The sequence below is a fragment of the Heptranchias perlo genome, chromosome 9 (assembly GCF_035084215.1).
Source record: "Heptranchias perlo isolate sHepPer1 chromosome 9, sHepPer1.hap1, whole genome shotgun sequence".
Taxonomy (NCBI): domain Eukaryota; kingdom Metazoa; phylum Chordata; class Chondrichthyes; order Hexanchiformes; family Hexanchidae; genus Heptranchias; species Heptranchias perlo.
Genome location: NC_090333.1, coordinates 19530690 through 19550834, shown reverse-complemented (window position 1 = coordinate 19550834; position 20145 = coordinate 19530690). Strand labels below are relative to the sequence as shown.

General features: G+C 41.6%; 1 protein-coding gene and 1 long non-coding RNA gene across 2 annotated transcripts in view; one reads left to right on the top strand and one right to left on the bottom strand.

Moving 5' to 3' along the window:
* The window catches only part of alg14 (ALG14 UDP-N-acetylglucosaminyltransferase subunit), a 52386-nt gene that overhangs the window by 26590 nt on the left and 5651 nt on the right, over positions 1–20145 (top strand). The window lies entirely within an intron of this gene.
* Positions 1561–19701, bottom strand: LOC137324969 (uncharacterized). Its single transcript, XR_010963759.1, has 5 exons — positions 19630–19701; positions 14918–14972; positions 13757–13832; positions 9721–9822; positions 1561–2042 (listed from the first exon to the last, which is right to left on the bottom strand). It is a non-coding gene; the product is annotated as an uncharacterized lncRNA (long non-coding RNA).

The window sequence follows — 20145 nt, the reverse complement described above, 5'->3', positions numbered from 1 at the left end:
GGATTGAAGACCGGGCTTCTGTAATGCTAGCAGCGGCCCTCAGGTAAGTGATGAAGAGGCGCGACTGGGAAGTGGGGGAGCGATCAGGTCGGGGGGTAGCAATGGCTGGGGTCCTAGCGGCGGCGATCGGTGACAGGGGGTTGAGGGGGTTGAGTGGCCGACAGCAGCTATTGTGTTTTGAATATGGGGGCGGGAGGAGCTCCTCCTGGCTCCACATTCAGGTAAGTTTATTTTAAACATTTTCCTTTTTGAATGCGGTCTGCAGTGGTTCCTTTAAGGTCTGTTAAAGTCTTTAAGGTCTGTTAGGTTGCATGGTTTTCCTGAGTGCAGCCGGCACTGGCTGCCTCAGGACAAAGCAACCTTGCAGCGGGAGCCTCAAACAGGCATTAGACCTCTGATTTGCATATGTAAAGGCACTAAAACCTGTTTCAAGAGTGGACACTGCACCCCAATTTTTTGGCCTCTTGTAATGAGCATGTGCTTCTTGTCCGCCTTATTGGTGGCTCAGAAGGAGTTTAAATGCCTGAAAAACGGGTGCTGAGCAACCAAATTTCTAGGCCATTTTATTTTCTTGTTCCCACAGGATATTTGATATGAAAATTGTGCTGAGGTATACAGGATTAAATACGTAGTGTAGTATAAGTTTTAAGTGTCATTTATACTCACATTTACAGTCTTGTCACAAATTGCAGAGGGAACCTGACCTAATATAGTTTAGGTAGGGTTTGGAAGCATATCGGGATATTTATTATATTAGAGGTGCTACAGAAATGCAAGTTGTTAACATTACACATATTAATAATGTCATCCGGGTTTGCAGTCATTTAATTATACACTTGAGAATCATGTTACCTTTTAAAGATATATGGAACTTAATATTCATTGTAAAATATTGCTCTGGAAAATATCCTATGAGTGCCTAGTTAGTCATTGCTTTCTCATGAGTGCTTATGAAAACGAGGACCACCCATGTAATTATGGTCAGTTTAGATTCTTTTTTGCCAATTTTCTCTCATCCCCCTCCTTCCCTGAAGGTATTGACTCTTTACTGGGGATTGGTTCCTTGGGCTTTACTCAGTGGCCATTATTTATGTGTGAGCCCTGACAGCGAGTGTTTGCAAGTTATTTTACCATAGGGAGGCATTGTAGCCAAACCCGACCCTCCTCTCACTCAACATCCACACACAGATTGAAGTCATTTTTCAACGGGTGATGTTGTCATGATTTTTTTTCTCGATAAGGAGGACAGCTTATGACCTCTTGATATTTTGCGAAAGTTCAAAGTCCCATTTGATTTAGTCATTTGTGTTCAGGCTTCTGTGACATTCTTGAATTTGTACAAAAGCCCTTCCTAAACAGAAGGACACATGGAAAATTTCAATAATGTATGTGTTCAGTTAGCTCTCAGGGTTTTACAGTGCTGTAACAAAACCTCAGTGTATTTGTGAACATCGAGGAAAAGCATTTAGCCATTTTGTTTAAAAGAAAATCTTGCCAACACAATGTTTAATGGTGGATCAAAATAAAAATTGGAAATGTTGGTAGATCCAAACCCAAGTAATAATCAATACTTCCTTCTTGTGCTGATATTTTGAATCCTGCAACTTTCATTAATCAGTTCCATAATAAAAACTTTACTGTAGAATGAAAACAGCTGTTACATTACCTGGAAAATACACAAAATATAAATGATGGCGAATGTGGGTAAAGTAGCACAAAGTCATACAAATTATAGTTCGATTCCTGGAACTTGCTGATCTATTTTTTTCCAGGTTTGCATGGTTGGTTGCCACATTTATCTCAGCACCCCGTAGGTTAGGGGAGAGGGAAAAATTGGTGCCTCTTGATTACTATTTCTTAATCCCTGCTGGAAAGTGCAGGTGTCTAGACATTGGCAAGATTGGACTTGGGTACTCCCACAGATGAATAGCCCGCTGAAACTCTGCTGTCGGGCTCACAAATGAAGAATGGCCAGATTATGTCAAGGTACTGAATGGCTGACGGTTCCTGCGGAGACCTACTCCAGTAGGACTTGTCACCACCTTCAAAAGAGGTAAGGAGAAAATGACAGTGAATATGATGTGACACAATCTGGGGGTTCAGATAGATTACATAGAAACATTTTGGCATAGGAGGCCATTCGGCCCATCGTGTCTGTGTCGATCGAAAAAGAGCTACCCAGCCTAATCCCACTTTCCAGCTCTTGGTCTGTAGCCTTGTAAATTATGGCACTTCAAGTGCATATCCAAGTACTTTTAAAAGTGATGAGGGTTTCTGCCTCTATCACCCTTTCAGGCAGTGAGTTCCAGACCCCCACCACCCTCTGGTTGAAAACATTTTTCCTCATCTCCCCTCTAATCCTTCTCCCAATTACTTTAAATCTATGCCCCGTGGTTATTGACCTCTCTGCTAAGGGAAATAGGTCCTTCCTGTCAATCTATCTAGGCCCCTCATAATTTTATACACCTCAATTAAATCACCCCTCAGCCTCCTCTGTTCCAAAGAAAACAACCCCAGCCTATACAATATTTCCCATAGCTAAAATTCTCCTATCCTGGCAACACCCTCGTAAATCTCTGTACCCTCCCTAGTGAAATCGCATCTTTCCTGTAATGTGGTGACCAAAACTGTACGCAGTGCTCAAACTGTGGCCTAACTAGAGTTTTATACAGTTCTAGCATAACCTCCCTGCTCTTATATTCTGTGCCATGGCCATGGCTAATAAAAGAAAGTATCTCGTATGCCTCCTTAACCATCTTATCTACCTGTCCTGTTAACTTCAGGGATCTGTGGACATGGACTCCAGGGTCCCTCTCTTGCTCTATACCTCTCAGTATCCTCCCATTTATTGTGTATTCCCTTGCCTTGTTTGACCTCCCCAAATGCATTACCTCACACTTCTCCGGACTGAATTCCATTTGCCACTTTTCTGCCCACTTGACCAGTCCATTGATATCTTCCTGCAGTCTACAGCTTTCCTCCTCACTATCAACCTCATGGCCAATTTTTGTATCATCTGCAAACTTCTTAATCATGCCCCCTACATTTAAGTCCAAATCATTAATATATATCACAAAAAGCAAGGGACCTAGGACTGAGCCCTGCGGACCTCACTGGAAACAGCCTTCCAGTCACAAAAACACTTGTCAACCATTACCCTTTGCTTCCTGCCACTGAGCCAATTCTGGATCCAACTTGCCACTTTCCCTTGGATATCATGGGCTTTTACTTTTTTGACCATTCTGCCATGTGGGACCTTGTCAAAAGCCTTGCTAAAATCCATGTAGACAACCCTCATCGACCCTCCTTGTTACCTCCTTAAAAAATTCAATCGAGTTAGTCAGACACGACCTTTCCTTAACAAATCCATGCTGACTGTCCTTGATTAATCCGTGCCTTTCTAAATGACGGTTTATCTTGTCCCTTAGAATTGATTCCAATAATTTGCCCACCACCGAGGTTAGACTGACTGGCCTATAATTAGTCAGTTTATCCTTTTCTCCCTTTTTAAACAACAGTACAACGTTTGCAGTCCTCCAATCCTCCGGCACCACGCCTGTAGCCAGGGAGGATTGGAAATGTTGGTCAGAGCCTCCACTATTTCCTCCCTTGCTTCTATTAACAGTCTGGGATACATTTCATCTGGGCCTGGCGATTTATCTACTTTCAAGGATGCTAAACCCCTTAATACTTCCTCTCTCACTATGCTTATCCCATCCAATATTTCACACTCCTCCTCCTTAACTACAATCTCTGCATCGTTCCCCTCCTTTGTGAAGACAGACACCAAGTATTCATTAAGAACCATACCAACATCTTCCGCCTCCATACGTGGGTTACCTTTTTGGTCTCTAATGGGCCCTACTCCTTCCTTAGGATTGTAGGACATGGAAGTGCAATTTGTATAATGTATGATATAATCTGACACACTTTAGTTACGTTACTACTTAAACAGTTTTAACATTCCTATTGTCCTCGAAGAGTAGCAATAAAAAAAACATATTTTTAGACTGGTGATGGTAACAGTTGGTTGAAATATCCTTTTTAAAAAATGAGTTTTTTAAACATAATATTGAACATTGTGATGTGAGTCTTTTGTAACCTGACCATACCCTACTCATTTGTGACACTTACTTGTGAGTTATGAGCCAGTGTTGCTCATGAATATGAAATCCATACAAAGCTAAATCCCCTCGGTATGCTCCATGGAAGGACCCCAGCCACCTCGGAATTCAGATCCTGGCAAAATTTCAACTTTTCTTGTCTCCTAAATTGTTTCTTCTTCTGATGGTTCTCCAGTAACTGTGCTACACAGTGGTTGGATGCTCATTTGCCCCCAGGATTCCCCATTGGTGGGATCACTGGTTTATGGTGACTGAATTAATCATATTCTGTTTTTATTGCATGGGATTCCAGGATTGTTTTTTAAACCATTATTTTGGAAATTGCATTCCACCCTTCCACCCCTGTATTTGTAAAAGCCAGTGATCTCGCCCATAGGTAAAGTTCCTAATTTGAGGCATACTGTTAAGAGAGGCAGAGACCAGGGAAAGAGGGGAAAATGAAGACTTTTATTCATCCAGATCAGAAATCTAGATGGCAATCCAGATTGTGAACTCAGTATGTGGCGAATCACAGCTATGAATTCGCATCATCTGCAGAGAGTGCTTTACTTTGGCTTCCATATCAGTAAGGGAGCTGTAAACCTGATGTGCTGAATAGGCTATCATGCCAAAGGGCAAGATACTGTATATAAAATAACCAAGTCTGTTCAGGATAACCTTAGCTATCTACTGTTGTATATCTTACCACTGTACTTCGTAATGAAACTCCAATATATTTGAGAAGGATTAAAAACTGAAACTACGTACAACAGTGACTACACTTCAGAAGGACTTCATTGGCTCTAAAGCGCTTTAGGGCATCCTGAGGTCGTGAAAGGCACGATATGAATGCAAGTTTTTTTTTGCCAGGTCACAACTTATAAGGCTGTTCTTGAAGCACCTGGAACATCCTGCCTTTCATTGTTTGCCTCTCACTCTCCCTACCGATTGCCAGTACTGACAACGCACTTTCTGTAATTCTTGGATTACGTGGGTCTCTGGAGATTGATTCATCTTTAATGTTTCTCTTGCCAATTTTCTCTCCTTCTCTCCTGAATATGTTGGGATATGGTTCTATTGGTGCTGACCATCCTCCAGTACCTCACCAAACTATTTCTCACGTGTGTGCCTTAACAGTGAGTACTGGCAGGCCATTCTACCTCATGAAGCGGCATTCTTACAGCCAATAACCAATACACATGCACTTTCAACAGGGGTTGTGGTGAACAGACCAGGAATGAGAGCACTGTCTGACTTTTCCCATGCGTAACCCAGGGAAGCTGAGGCCAGTTGTTGCTGTCGCTCCCTCCCCAGTTAATTACAGGATAAATCCAATGAGCCTTCAGGGAGCCCCTCAATCCTACTTTTAAAACTTAGTTACGCATCATTGGGTTCAGAATAAAACCCCCTGTTGATGAATCTCCCTGCCCACAGCTTAATTCAGCTTGATTTTACTGCATGATTGCTAGTCTTAGGATAATCAATTGTAATATAACTCCATGTAGCTAGTTAGAGTTTGCTATGGAGAAGATATTATCATAATGTAGAAAAAGTTACATTTATATAGCGCCATTCAAGTCTTCGGGGCATCCCAAAGCGCTTTACAGCCAATGAAGTACTTTTTGAAGTGTAGTGACTGTTGGAATGTGGGATCCAATTTGCACACAGCAACGTTCCACGAACAGCAATGAGATAAATGACCAGATAATTTTGTTTTAGTGATGTTGGTTGAGAGATAAATATTGGCCAGGACACTGGGGAGAACTCCCCAGATCTTCTTTGAAATAGTGCCATGGGATTTTTTTACGTCCACCTGAGAGGGCAGATGGTGCCTCGGTTTAATGTCTCTTCCGAAAGACAGTACCTCTGACGTATCAGTTGGGTTTGGGACTGTGTGGAGGAAAATTGTTCATTTGCCTACAAGTTAGGTCACTTGTAAAGAGTGTTGTTTACGGATCTTTGAAATGACTGTGATCTGTACGAGTGCTTTCACTACGGTATGGCAGCAGATGAAGTATCCGTGGCCCATTAGAGGGATGTTGCTACCCTCTGTGGCCCTGACAACGAATTAGAGCTGCAGGGCTTGTGACTGGTCCCCAGCGATTTGTACTATTTTACCAGAACAGAAGTGCTGTGTTCACAGGCTGCATTCACAGACCTCTTGGCCAGCTGCCAGTCTCAAGTCTGAAAGCTTTAGAGAAATGGGATCAGGTTTTCTCCTCTCAGTGGGAGTATGATGGGCTGAGTCAAGAGACTCAGCTCGGAGTTCTATTTTTCCACTCTGCAGCAATTTATATTTTGCTGAGACCTAATCTGAGGAGGGGAATTTCGGTTCCCAGCAAATACATAGCATCGTCTGTGTACTGTAACTTGGGGGAAAAAGTGCAAAGAATCTTTTGTGCAACTCAAGGCTGCCAGTACTTGTATTGAGAGAAATCTGTGGTAAATATGGTCATTCTGAATTTGCAATAAATTTAAATGGGCACTTATAGACAAATTTGACTGACGTCCTGATTTACAGTCGTTCCATCATTAAATAATTCGTCTGTGAATAAACTGTAGAAGCATGTGAGGGGCTCTGTGTTTTATTGTGTGTAGTTGTTGGGTGAGATCACTGACTGCAGTTTAATTGTTTTCATGATTAGCTGTGAAATTATCAGGACTGGTTATTAACCCATTAGTACTGTACATGACATGCTTTTCTTTGTCGGTGGTATAGAAGGGGATCCGGAAAGAGATGCATCAGCTTGTCATCTGTAAAGGTGCTTTTATTATTATTTTCTCTCACGAAAAAGCAACCTCCACACTCTGCCCTCCCCCTTAGGTTGCTGGCCTCCAGAGACCTGATTGTCTAATCTGTGCAAACATGAGGGATTGGCTCCAAGTGATTTGCATTCTCCAACAGGAGCCTTAATTCAATGGCAGGTTTGTATTTCCTTGGGTCTACAATCCACTGGTTTCCTGTGGGTGAGGTTGTTTATAGTTAAGACGCACAGCCAATGGCCAAGAGAACTACCCGTCTGCTGTTGGCTGCATTCCTGTGGAGTAAAAGCACCTTAAGAGTATTGTAACTAGCCGGGGATACAGACAATGAATTTATAACACAACAAACTAAAGAATCTGCAGTGTTATTACAGTGTAAGAGGACACCACTGCCATTGGTGCTAAGCCTGTTGGAGTCTCCAAATGAAGATTTATTGGACTGAGAAACTTCTGTTTCAGGTTTCTTTATATTTTGCTTTTTCTTTTATTTTTGAACATGATAAATTCCCTCAGTAATTGATTTCCCACCACTTTTACTGTCACTTTTTTTTCTTCCCTGTTGATGTCTAGTTCCCTTCTTCCATTTCTTTCATCTTTCTAAATTGTTCCGTGCTTGTGTTTGTTTCCATGTTTGTTGTGTCAGTTCTCCAACGATATGGCCTTGTTTTACTTTTTCTTTCTTTGAAAGGTTCGACATATTCTATTTTTTTCTCCTTTTTTCCTGTTATATGTTGCACTTAATTGCAGTATATTTCTCATCTTACTCTTGTTGCTAACTGGTTTTGTTTCCTGACTGCTTTCAAGTACATTTACAGCAAAAATATATGAGTGTGGGTGAAAGCAGTTTTTTCTCTCCTCCTCACAGATCTTTCTTGCATCGAGTCTACAGCACAGAAACAGGCCATTCGGCCCAACTGGTCCAAGCCGGAGGTTTATGCTCCACACGAGCCTCCTCCCACCTCACTTTGTCTAACCCTATCAGCATTCCCTTTTATTCCTTTCTCCCTCATGTGCTTATCTAGCTTTCCCTTAAATGCATCTATGCTATTTGCCTTACCTACTCCTTGTGGTAGGTAGCATGTTCCACATTCTTACCACCCGTTGGGTAAAGAAGTTTCTCCTCAATTCCCGATTGGATTTATTAGTGACTATCTTATATTTATGACCTCTAGTTTTGGGCCGCCCCACAAGTAGAAACATTTTCTCTACATCTACCCTATCAAACCCTTTCATTATCTTAAAGACCTTTATCAGGTCACCCCTCAGCCTTCTCTTTTCTAGAGAAAAGAGCCTCGGCCTGTTCAGCCTTTCCTGATAAGGATATCCTCTCAGTTCTGGTATTCTTGTGAATCTTTTTTGCACCTTCTCCAGTGCTTCTATATCCTTTTTATAATATGGAGACCAGCTCTGTGCACAGTACTCCAACAACTGTCTAATCAAGGTTCTATACAAGTTTAACATAACTTCTCTGCTTTTCAATTCTATCCCTCTAGAAATGAACCCCAGTGCTTGGTTTACTTTTTTTATGGCCTTATTACCCTGTGTCGCTACTTTTAGTGATTTGCGATCACTGAATTATTATGGTCAGTGCCTATTTCCTCCTTTTTGTCCCCCATACTGTTCCATGCTGCTGAAAGAGATGTGTCGATTGACTGTCGTACTAACACTTCAGGGCAGCACTTGAGGGAGTGCTGCACTGTCAGGGGTGCTGTCTTTCAGTTGAGATGTTAAACCTAGGTCACGTCTGCCCTCTCGAATGGACATAAAAGATCCCATGGCACTATTTCGAAGAATACGGAAGTTCTCCCCGGTGTCCTGGCCAACATTTCTCCCTCAATCAACATCACTAAAATATTATCTGGTCATTATCACACTGCTGTTTGTGGGGCCTTGCTGTACGGTCTCTAATTGAACTTATGGTTGTGTGCACACATTGTTCTTGGCAAGCTTTGGAAGTGGCTTTCATCAGGTGGCACTAATCATCTGCCAAAGAAAGGTTTGTTCACCTCTGTCTGCAGATGCAGTTGTGCGGGTATTGGTGTGTGAGCACAGATAACCTATCTTTAGCCTGACTTGTTTGGCATCCAGGGGGAAAAAAAATGAAGAGAAACAGTTAATGAATGAAATGTACTTTCCACAACCTTCCATATTATTACTGCTGCTCTAGGAATCATGGGCACCTATTTCACATGGGTGTTATTTACATCTAATGTGCTGCACACCAGATAGGTGGGAAATAATGTTCAGGGCATTCCTGCCCCCAAATAAATATTTAAATTGAGTTCCCGCCTGTTTGACAGGCGTTTACCCCTAATCGCCAGAATTAACAGCAGAAAATGGGGTGGACACTAAAATGGGCAGAGATCTGGTGAAACACATCTCCGCCCCGTTTCCCACTGCTGCCTGTCTGATTACCGCCCCCAAATTGGATGGCCTCCAGCGACAGATCTTGGTTTTCTCTGGAACGTTCTAAATGAGGACACGGACAAGATGCAGCTTGACAAACCACAGGATTTGCAGTGTTGCTGTAGTGTAAGAAGACACTGTTGTCTATGGTGATAAGCCTATTACAGTTCCCAAATGAGATTCTGTTGGACTGGGACATTATAGATTGCGTGATAGCTGTTTTCAGTTAATGCTATTAGGGAAAGTGGTTTGCGTGGGCTGTTGAAGGTTTGGACAAACACTAATGCTTTGAACTGGAACAAAGACCATCATTTTTTCCCATTCCAGTTTTCTCCCTCCCTCTCCTGTAGATGGTGACTCACATTAGGATAATGGGCCAGAACTTTTGTAGAGCAGCGTGGCAACGCTCGCTGCAGCTCCTGCAAATTAAATTAACGAATATACTTACTGTGGGCACTGTGGAGTTGACTTGTTCGATTGTGCACAATTTTTCAAAACTTCAAAATCAATTCAGCCTCTGAGCAGCGTAAGTCGATGCGCATGGAACAGTCTGTGAGAATAGAAGACACGCCCACAAAATCTGTCAGGAAGAGAAATCACGCCCACAGGCAGGCAAGCAGACGTCATTCATTTAAAGTTAATACTCTGGAAGTCATTGTAAACAAATTTTTTTTTAAAAGACAAAGAAATAATTGAATTAAATTGAAGAGACAGAAGGGAAAAGTAAATTTTTAAAAAAATTTTTAATTTAAAAATTATTTTTCTTAATGACCAAAAACTATTAAAATAAGAAGTAATATGAAATTCCACATTTTTAAAATTTAATTTTTAGTTGTTTGGCAGTCATAAAGAATTATCGTGCTTTTAAAACTTAGTTTAGACCTGGTATTTTTAAGTGTACCTGTTTACTAGATTAATTCCTGGGATGAGAGGGTTGTCCTGCGAGGAGAGATTGAGTAGAATGGGCCTATACTCTCTGGAGTTTAGAAGATTGAGAGGTGATCTCATTGAAACATATAAGATTCTGAGGGGGCTTGACAGGGCAGAGGCTGAGAGGATGTTTCCCTTGGCTGGAGAGTCTAGAACCAGAGGGCATAGTCACAGGATAAGGGGTCGGCCACTTAAGACTGAGATGGGGGTTGTGTTTGTTAACAATGGGGTCTTATGCCAAACACCAGAGTCATTGATTTAGGTTACTGAATAAGTCAAATTCCCTTTTTATTACATGATACTCTGGGATTTTTACTGATGTTTTGGGGAAAAAAAGGAAGAACTGGTATTTTATAAAGCGTCTTTCACAACCTCAGGACATCCCAAAAGCACTTCACAACCAGTGAAGTAGTTTTCAAGTGTAATCACTGTTGTCCTGCAGGACAATGCAACAGATAATCTGTTTTAGTTAAGTAGGTTGAAGGCTAAATATTGGCAGGATACTGGGGGAACTCCCCTGCTCTTCTTTGAATAATGCCATAGGATATTTTATGTCCACCTGAGAGGACAGACAGGGCCTCATCCAAAAGACAGCCCCTCCAACAATGCAGCACTCCCTCAGTACTGCACTGAAGTGCCAGCTTAGATTATTTGCTCAAGTCTCTGAAGTGGGACTTGAACCCATGACCCTCTGACTCAGAGACGTGACAACCACACTGAGCCACGGCTGACACTTTAGTAGTTTCTCATTGGCAGCTTTCCATTCATTTTTCTTCACTTTTGATTTGTATGTTCTCTACTACTTCAGTTCCGATTACTACTGTTTCAATCACAAAAGTGTTACGAAAAAAGTTTGACTTCCAAAGTGTGACAGCAGGAAGTGTAAGAAACCGGAATTGTATGCTAGATGTAAGATAGATATGTAAATCTTTTTTGATGTGTATACTATTTCAAAGGAAAGAATATACCCTACTAGTGGTGAATTGTATACGCTGTGGTGATCTATTATTACTAGAAAAGGAGACAGAGATGGAAGAGCGCATATAATAATCAAATAAAGGAAAAAAGCAATACAATAAATACCCTTTTATAGTATTAGTCTAATACTCAGAGGATGTGATATTCTGCATTAGGGCTTGTTGTACGTGGTCACTGATAGCACACTTGTGTTTTTAAACCTTTTACAAAGGCTGGTAAAGTTCTGGGAGTTTAAAATGCTTAAATTAATAACACAGATTCTACTCTTAACTCCAAGATTGTGTGGCTGTTATTTTGAGATTGTGAATATGAATGTCTCTAAGTTTGCTCTTGCAGCTCACTATGTTATCGGAATATCTTGATTGCTTTCTATTAGTTCCACACTACAGTAATTCCACATACCAGTTTTTAAAAGTTTCACATTTTTGCCTTAAGTGTCCCTAGGACATTTCTAAAGTTGTGTGCTTTCCTGCTTGGAGTTTATTTGTCTTTGGGGTAGTGACGGTATCTAACATTTCAATATGCTGAGATCACAGGACCGCACACATAAACATCCTTAGGAAGGTCACATTGGAGGCTTTAGGTCTCTGAGCTTTCAGTGGAACTGACTCAAAGCACAATAGTAAAGTAACAATTGTTCCTGTTCCTGGTCTAAGCACAATTGTTTCTTGTCCATGTGTATATCTATCTTAATGTCTTTAGTTCGATGGATTCAGATCAGTGTTTGCCCCCTAGATTTGTTGGCACTTTTAATGCTGATGGATCCAGATTGTTTAAACTTTGGTACATACAGAGGCTGTTACATATTACAGACTAAGCTTAATTAAGATAGTATGTTGGAAACCTGTGATGTTGAAGTGACTCCATCCTCTTTTTGAATGAATATAGTATCTGAAACAAAAGTTTTTTTCTTGCAAAAATAGAGGAAAGTAAAAAATTGCAGATGTTAGAAATGTGAAATTAACACAGAAAATACTGGAAACACAGGTCTACGAGGATCTGAAAAGAGAAAACACAAGTTAACATTTTTCTAGAGAACCCTTGTTAGTGGAAAAGGAATCCCATTATTTGACTGACCAAAACAAATGTGGAAAGGAGAACAACAGGCAATGGTCACAAAATGCAAACTCTCAGAACCAAAAAGCAGTTAAAGGGTTTAATAACCTCTGAGCACTGACTTTGGCCACTTCAGATCTTATCTGTCTCTCCTACTTCCTGCCAATTTCTCCTCCTCACATTCCACTTTGCTCTCTCCTATTTTGGAGCGGTTTGACTCGCCTTTTGACTTTCTAATGCTTTTTCGCAGTCTGCCTCAAATGACCTCTGTATATCATCGAGCACTCTTCACCTCTTTCCAGCACTTTTAAAATATTACATAGTGCAGTTTATAAAACCCACTTCACTGCCTCTATGTTCCTATTTAACATACTGACTTCTGACCTTGACTGTTTTCCTCTCTCACCTTGATTTGACCAGACTGTAAAAGGGTTTCCTTCTTTTGTATTCAGTTCTGCTGAGGTGTCTTTACCTGAAACAGCACTTTTTCTTTTCAGATGCTGATTTGACCTGCTGTGTATTTTTATACAAAATGCCAAATAGGCAAGGTGGAAGAGAGCTGATAGTGTCCATGGAACTGTACCCCTTTGTTACTGTCCTCAGGAAAACCTCCTAAATCTCCATGGCCTCGCCCCTCCCTATCTTTAACCTCCTCCAGCAATATGATTCCCCTGAACTCACCATTCCTTTGAATCCAGCCTCTTGTGATCTCCCCCTGCCTTTGCCCCACCATTGGTGGCTGTGTCTTCATCTCTAGAGTTCCCTCCCCAAATCTGTCTCTTCACTTTGCTGTCCTCCTTTAAGACCTGACTTAAAACCCACCTCTTTGACCACCCCTTCAAACGTCTCCATCGGTTCGTAATCCATTGTTTTTCCTTTGTGTTTCTGTGAAGTGGTTTTCCTATAGAAAAGGAGGTGGTGGTTGTTGTTGAACAACCATCATTGTGTAATTTGGGCTTCGACTAAAACATTGTCCCCTAAGGCTCCACTAAAGGTAGATCGAGCTATGGTATTTTTTTTTTTGCCGTTGGTAGGTGCAGGTTTTACTGTGTCCTGAATCAGAGTGTGCACCATCCCCTCTACAATGGTCATCAATGCTGCAGAGGCTTTTCACAGTCTGTACTTTGCTCACATAAAGAGGAGACCATCCAGTGGAAAGATCCAATATTTTAATTTCCCTGCCCCACCAGGCTTGTTGAAGGACAACCTCCTTTATTGTCTTGTGCCCTTATCTGATCATAGCCCAGCAAGTATGAAAGTTACTTATATAAACTCGCACTGTGACTGGAAATGATGGCTCATCCTCTTGCAACTTTTTCTCCCAAGTAATGGGATTTTCTCATGAAAAGTTACTTTCGGTTCCCAATCCCACGATCTGGGATGCTGCCAGAGTATTTATATTATAGCCATCTCTTGCCCCGTACAAAGCTGGACAGTTAGACTTTAAAAAGCTGCTGTGCAAATTAGAAAGAATATTACAGCCATGAAAAGAATGACTCGAACAGGAGGGTCAAACTTACAGCCTTTGGGCCGGATCCGGCCTGCGAGACGGTTTAATTCAGCCCGCGTGTGCTGTGCTGAAGGTTGCCGTATGTCCTGGAATGGGACACAAATTGATCCTTTTAAACTTTGTGACGCAGCAGCGCGCCCCTCCCTCCCACCAACCCCCTGCCCCGCTCTGTGAGCCCCCCAACCACCACCACCACCACCACCACCACCACCAGAAAGCCGGTACACACGTGCAGTGATTGGGACTCAGGAGATTAAGATCGGGACTGCAGGGGGCGGGAGATTGAGATTGGGACAGAGGGAGGCCTGATATTGAGGACCATTATAGCGGCGGCCATGCTGCCGGCGCAGATTAGGTTCTGGACCTTGCACCCAGAAATTCCACCCATAATCTCTGCCTCAGTACCCACTTGTAAAGCATAAATAACTCCTTGCATGAAAAAAAATTCCAACTTGCCCTTTTCATTTTTCTACTGATCCTCAATCTATGTGCCCTTGTCACCAACCACTGGAAGCAATCTATTATTTACCATTTAAAAGCCTTTGCAAAATTTCCGAACTCAGGAGATCAAGATCAGGACTGCGGGGGGTTGGGAGATTGGGATTGGGACTGGGGCACGCGTGGTATGCCTAAAAACAGTGAGGACCAATATGGCTGCGGCCATCCTGCCAAAAAAACGAGCAAGACATACACCAGTGTGTCCAAATAACTTTTGCCGAATGTGGCCCATACCAAGTGCCAGGATGTTAGATGAGGCCCACCATATAATTTGAGTTTGACACCCCGGACTAGAATGAGATCAAGAATGAAAGATTATATTCATGAAGAAAGGCTTGAAAAATTATTTTTGTTTCCCATGGGAACAGAGATGCTTAGGGAAATCAAATGGAAATTTTAAAATTTAGCAAAGGCTTTTAAATGACAAATAATAGATTGCTTCCAGTGGTTGGTGACAGGGGGGCATAGAGAGATGATTATCAGTAGAAAAATGAAAAGGGCAAGTTGGAATTTTTTTTCATGCAAGGAGTTATTTATGCTTTATAAGTGCGTACTGAGGCACAGACTATAACATTAATTAAAAGGGAATTGCATGAGGATTTGAAAAAAAAGAATATAAAAATATACAAGGGAATGGGATTAGAGCAAATAGATGCAACTGAAGAACTATCACCATCAGAGGTGTGAGGAGCCAAGTGGTCGTCTTCTGTCCTGTAATTTCCATAATTCTGTAGGAAAGATTGATTGCGTATTTAGATAGGATTTTCAAAAGGCAGCAATCAAACACTAACTTTTTGTTGTCTAATTTTCAATTCTCAAAGTTTACTGGGCAACCATCCGTAGATTTAACTGGGTCAAAACAAATCAGGTGGTCGTCCTTGGCCATACTCACGAGCCATCTTCTTGCCTATTCTGCAACATAATCGATTCTGATTCTTGCTGAATAGGCTGAGCTTAAAGCCAAAATAGCAGATTAGTTGAATGCCCAGCTTTCAACCCTAGTTTATAATTATCACAAATAAGGCAGGATATCCTTTATGGAAACAGCAAAATGAATGCTTTGTCTGATTTGTAGAGACACCAAGGACACTGCCCTAAGTGCAGTGATGGTTCAGCCAAGCCTTTGTTTATTTTACACAGAACTGTAGTTCTGTCAAAACGCCCTGCAATTTGAAAAGGCTAGTTCAGCTTGACTCTCGATATGTTCATTAGGAATTTGGCACTGCCACTCTAGAGACACCTTTTGGACCAGCCCCAGACAGGTTCCCCATTAAATTTTATGAGAACATTGTGTGGTACAGTGCATCTAAGTTGTTATGTTTGTTCTGCTGTAATTGGGAAAGCATGCATTGTCCCAAAAGGCCGGCTGGTTTCTCTTATTCGCAAAAAAGGTCAGGACACTTCCCCCTCCCCCTCCCCCTCCCCCCCACATCCCAGCCTCCCATGACACTGCTTCCTTCTTTCTAAATGTGACCCATGAAGATCTGTTCCTTCAACTCGTTCATCCAAACCAAATTGCATCTATTGAAGAAGCATTTGATTGTGCGAGTTTGGAAATCGATAGCGACCAACCACGCCATCTAAATAAAACAAAACACTTAAGATGCCTTCTCTCAGTGCTGAAAAGACATTTAATCGAATTAACTGGCAGTTTGTATCAACTACTGTGTGTAGACTTGGTTTTGGAGAATAGAATGTTACCTTTCATATTGAATCAAAGTTTGGTTCGAACAAACCGTATGGATTCCTAACAATTCATAATACAAAGTAGTACAAGCAGGAGCACACCTGCTGCTAACAGAGGTGCAGATCTTTCTATTCATCTTACTATAAATGAGTCATATTACATTTTCGGATGTCAAATAAGGGTGTGTGCTTGGACCTAGCAGCTTTGGATTCAGTGATTATGTTCGACAATGCAACAAGAGGCCTAGACATTGGTGTTCATGACTGCTTTCGCACAACTAGGAGGAAGCTGTTCAACCCCAGTATGAACAGTCCTCCTCGAAGGTCTCTGAGGAGTTCCTACATGAGCTCTTGTTCATAGATAGTTATGCTCTAGAGGTACACACTCAGGAGGGTCTGCAGTTTAGTGCCAAGTGGTTTGCCACAGCTCAAGTTTATGGAGGGTGCAAGATGGAAGGCCAGTCAGGAGAGCACTGGAATAATCAAGGCTGAAGGTAACAAAAGCATTGATGAGGATTTCAGCAGCAGATAAGCTGAGGCAGGGGTGGAGACAGGTGATGTTATGGAGGTGAAAGTAGGCAATCTTTGTGAATTGTGATGATATTTAAGATAATCATCAAAAGAACGAAGAGAAAGGTTAGGAGAATTTTTTTTATGCAGAGGGTTGTTGGGACCTGGAATGCCCTACCAGAAACAGTAGTGGAAGCAGAATCTACAATAGATTTTAAGAGGGAAGTGGATAAATAATTCCAAACACACATTTGAAAGGATTTGGGGAACGATTGAAAAGAGTTTCTTTTGAAATTCAATCAACCTTTGTATCTTGGTAAAACGATTAAGATATTTTAATGATGATGATATTCTACTGAAAACCTATACTCGTTCTAAGGTTCAAGCAGAAAGTTGAGCAAGAAAGTAAGTGATGGGTGGTTTGTGCTTTCTGCAATTTCTTTTAATTGCAGGGTGTGTGAAAGTTCAGGAGTGAGATTTATAACAGACGTGGCTGGTTATAGCAACATTTTTTATATATTACTTATTTACATTAAAGGCATAGGCCTTTCAAGAATGTTCCATCTGAGTTTCAGAGCTGAGTTTTAACAGGCCCTAGTATAAATGTCAATCAAGATCTTTGGAAAAATTGGTCCTAAAGTCAAAGAATTTTCTGAAGTTTATTACTTAAGTTGGTATGTAGAAGGTAAGAAAACAAGGTTACAATATTTCCACTTAAAAGTAATACATAGATGTTAAGGTAGCAACCGGTGTATTAATGGAACCAGCTTGGGCTCATAAGTGGTAAGTAACGTTCGCACCAGCCAAGTGCCAGGCAATGACCATCTCCAACAAGAGAGAGTCTAACCACCTCCCCTTGACATTCAACGGCATTACCATCACCGAATCCCCCGCCGTCAACATCATGGGGGTCACCATTGACCAGAAACTTAACTGGACCAGCCATATAAATACTGTGGCTACAAGAGCAGGTCAGAAGCTGGGTATTCTGCAGTGAGTGACTCACCTCCTGACTCCCCAAAGCCTTTCCACCATCTACAAGGCACAAGTCAGGAGTGTGATGGAATACTCCCCACTTGCCTGGATGAGTGCAGCTCCAACAACACTCAAGAAGCTCGACACCATCCAGGACAAAGCAGCCCGCTTGATTGGCACCCCATCCACCACCCTAAACATTCACTCCCTCCAGCACCGGCGCACAGTGGCTGCAGTGTGTACCATCCACAGGCTGCACTGCAGCAACTCGCCAAGGCTTCTTCGACAGCACCTCCCAAACCCGCGACCTCTACCACCTAGAAGGACAAGAGCAGCGGACACATGGGAACAACACTACCTGCACGTTCCCCCTCCAAGTCACACACCATCCCGACTTGGAAATATATCGCCGTTCCTTCATCGTCGCTGGGTCAAAATCCTGGAACTCCCTTCCTAACAGCACAGTGGGAGAACCTTCACCACACGGACTGCAGCGGTTCAAGAAGGCGGCTCACCACCACCTTCTCAAGGGCAATTAGGGATGGGCAATAAATGCCGGCCTCACCAGCGACGCCCACATCCCATGAACGAATTTTTAAAAAATGAGTGTGTATATCCGTATTCTGCAGAATTGTATAAACGTGACATTCTTCTTTTTCCTCTCTTATGTGACTCTATTTAAAGAAGATGTGAAGTCCAGGTGAGTACTTTCTGTTTAGAGTACCCTCCCAACTTCTGTTAGGAAAAGTATTGTCAAAAGAAAAATCTACTTTTGAAATGCTATAGTCAAAATTTATTGCTACATTGAGTCTACAGCACAGAAACAGGCCATTCGGCCCAACTGGTCTATGCTGGCGTTTTTGCTCCACATGAGCCGTACTGGATCTCTTGGCTTCCAAAGCCAGTCTGGGCTGGATTGGTTTGGAAGACAACCAGAACTGCCTGAAAGTACACAGCATATCCTGCTGGCTTCCAGCTTACTTTGGAACGGCTCGTGGGCCAGTCTGAAATTGCTGATTCCATTTCGATCAACCGAGCTACTCTGGGACGTATCTGGTTCCTGAGGTCACCAGAGCAGATCTGGAGACAGGGAGACCTGTAATGGCAGATGTCTATCAGGCAGTGAATTTGGATAATTCGTTTGAAAAGACAGAAATATATTTGCTGACTCTTTTTTCCTACTCGGTGTTGAGGGTGTAATTTAAAGAGAAAATATTCCGTGGACTTTTTGACCCTTTAAGTGTTTGTCAAATTAACCACATACCGAGAGTGTTTGTCTTCGGTAATTGTTTCATGTGAATCATTTTCTTAATTTTTAAAATTTTAATTTTATCCTGGTTCTAAATTACTACTTTAGAAAGTTGATTTTTACTTGTTGGAAATTACATGTCTGAATATTTCAGGCTCACACTGAACATAAACTGCTTTCACTGAGTTCATGTGAAAAATGCAACTTGGGCAAAGCACCAAAAGAATGCTAAGAGCAACTAGATAAGCTACGGCTCTTCAGCCTCAAAAAGAGACCGTGTATATAGAAGGATACAAGATACGTAATGGCAGAGAGAAAGTGAACCCTGGACAGTATTTTCATACATTTCACGGTAGCAAAGCAAAAGAATCGGGGTTGTGAAAGGTAAATTTAGGGCAGAGCCAGGAAGTATTTCTTTACACAGAGTGGGATTAGCAGCTGGAATGGATTGTGAGAGAGGGTGAGATTCCAGAAGTATGAAATCAAATAAACCAAGGGCCACCTTCATCCAAACCTGTCTTGTGAAATCCCATCCTTGTTAGTGATGTTTTGGGATGACAAGTTGCATCCATTTTAATTAGTGTCAATTCCCATATAACTTTCCTTTAAAAATGTGTTTGGATCAAATTTGTTGATAGAAATGACTGAGGCAGGGAACATGCATATATCGCTTATACAAAGCTATTGGGCCCTGTTATGATTCGGACCCTCTCCAGATATTTTTCACTGGTGCTCCACACAATAGTCTGTTTCGCTAGGCAAGCATATGCTTCCTGTGAACTGAAACTTGACCTTATGAACACAGTATCTAGGACATCACATGCCCAGGGCATATTTACACTGGAAACGCTATGGATTTTGCCTATAACTCTAAAATTGGCAAAACAAAAATTACTAATTATGAAGAGAGTGAATAAATTAACTAGCAGAATCAGTACTATAATATAACATCCTTGTTTTCTTACCAATTCTTAAATGATATTTCAAAACAAAAGTCCTGAAGCCATATTAATTCTCCTACTCTTGGATCACGCATCTGCAAAGAAAAGTTTTTGTGAGCCAGGCGACACACAGCAATCTCCATTTGCCTCTGGACCATATAGCCTACAACAAGAAAGAACATGGGACACACATCTGGTTTATAAAACTTTCTTCCCTTTTGATGCCAGATAATACAAAAGGAAGATAAAATGGTACCTTCACAATTTCATCAATATTATCAATCAAAAATCGATTTCTAAATGCACCAGGGTGGCCCTCATAATCCTAATGAGCAGTGCATACATCTTCAGGACAAAGCAAAAAGTGTAAGAGTCCTGCTTGAAGGACAACTGCAAGAATCACAGACTGTAAAAGAAGGCAGGTGACAGTTTGGTGGGCAATATCGATTATTTCCATCACCTGGACAAACTTGGCATTTACTGCCTTTTATTAAGCAATGTGACTAACTAGGTCCTAAATTACACATTCTTCTGCTTAAA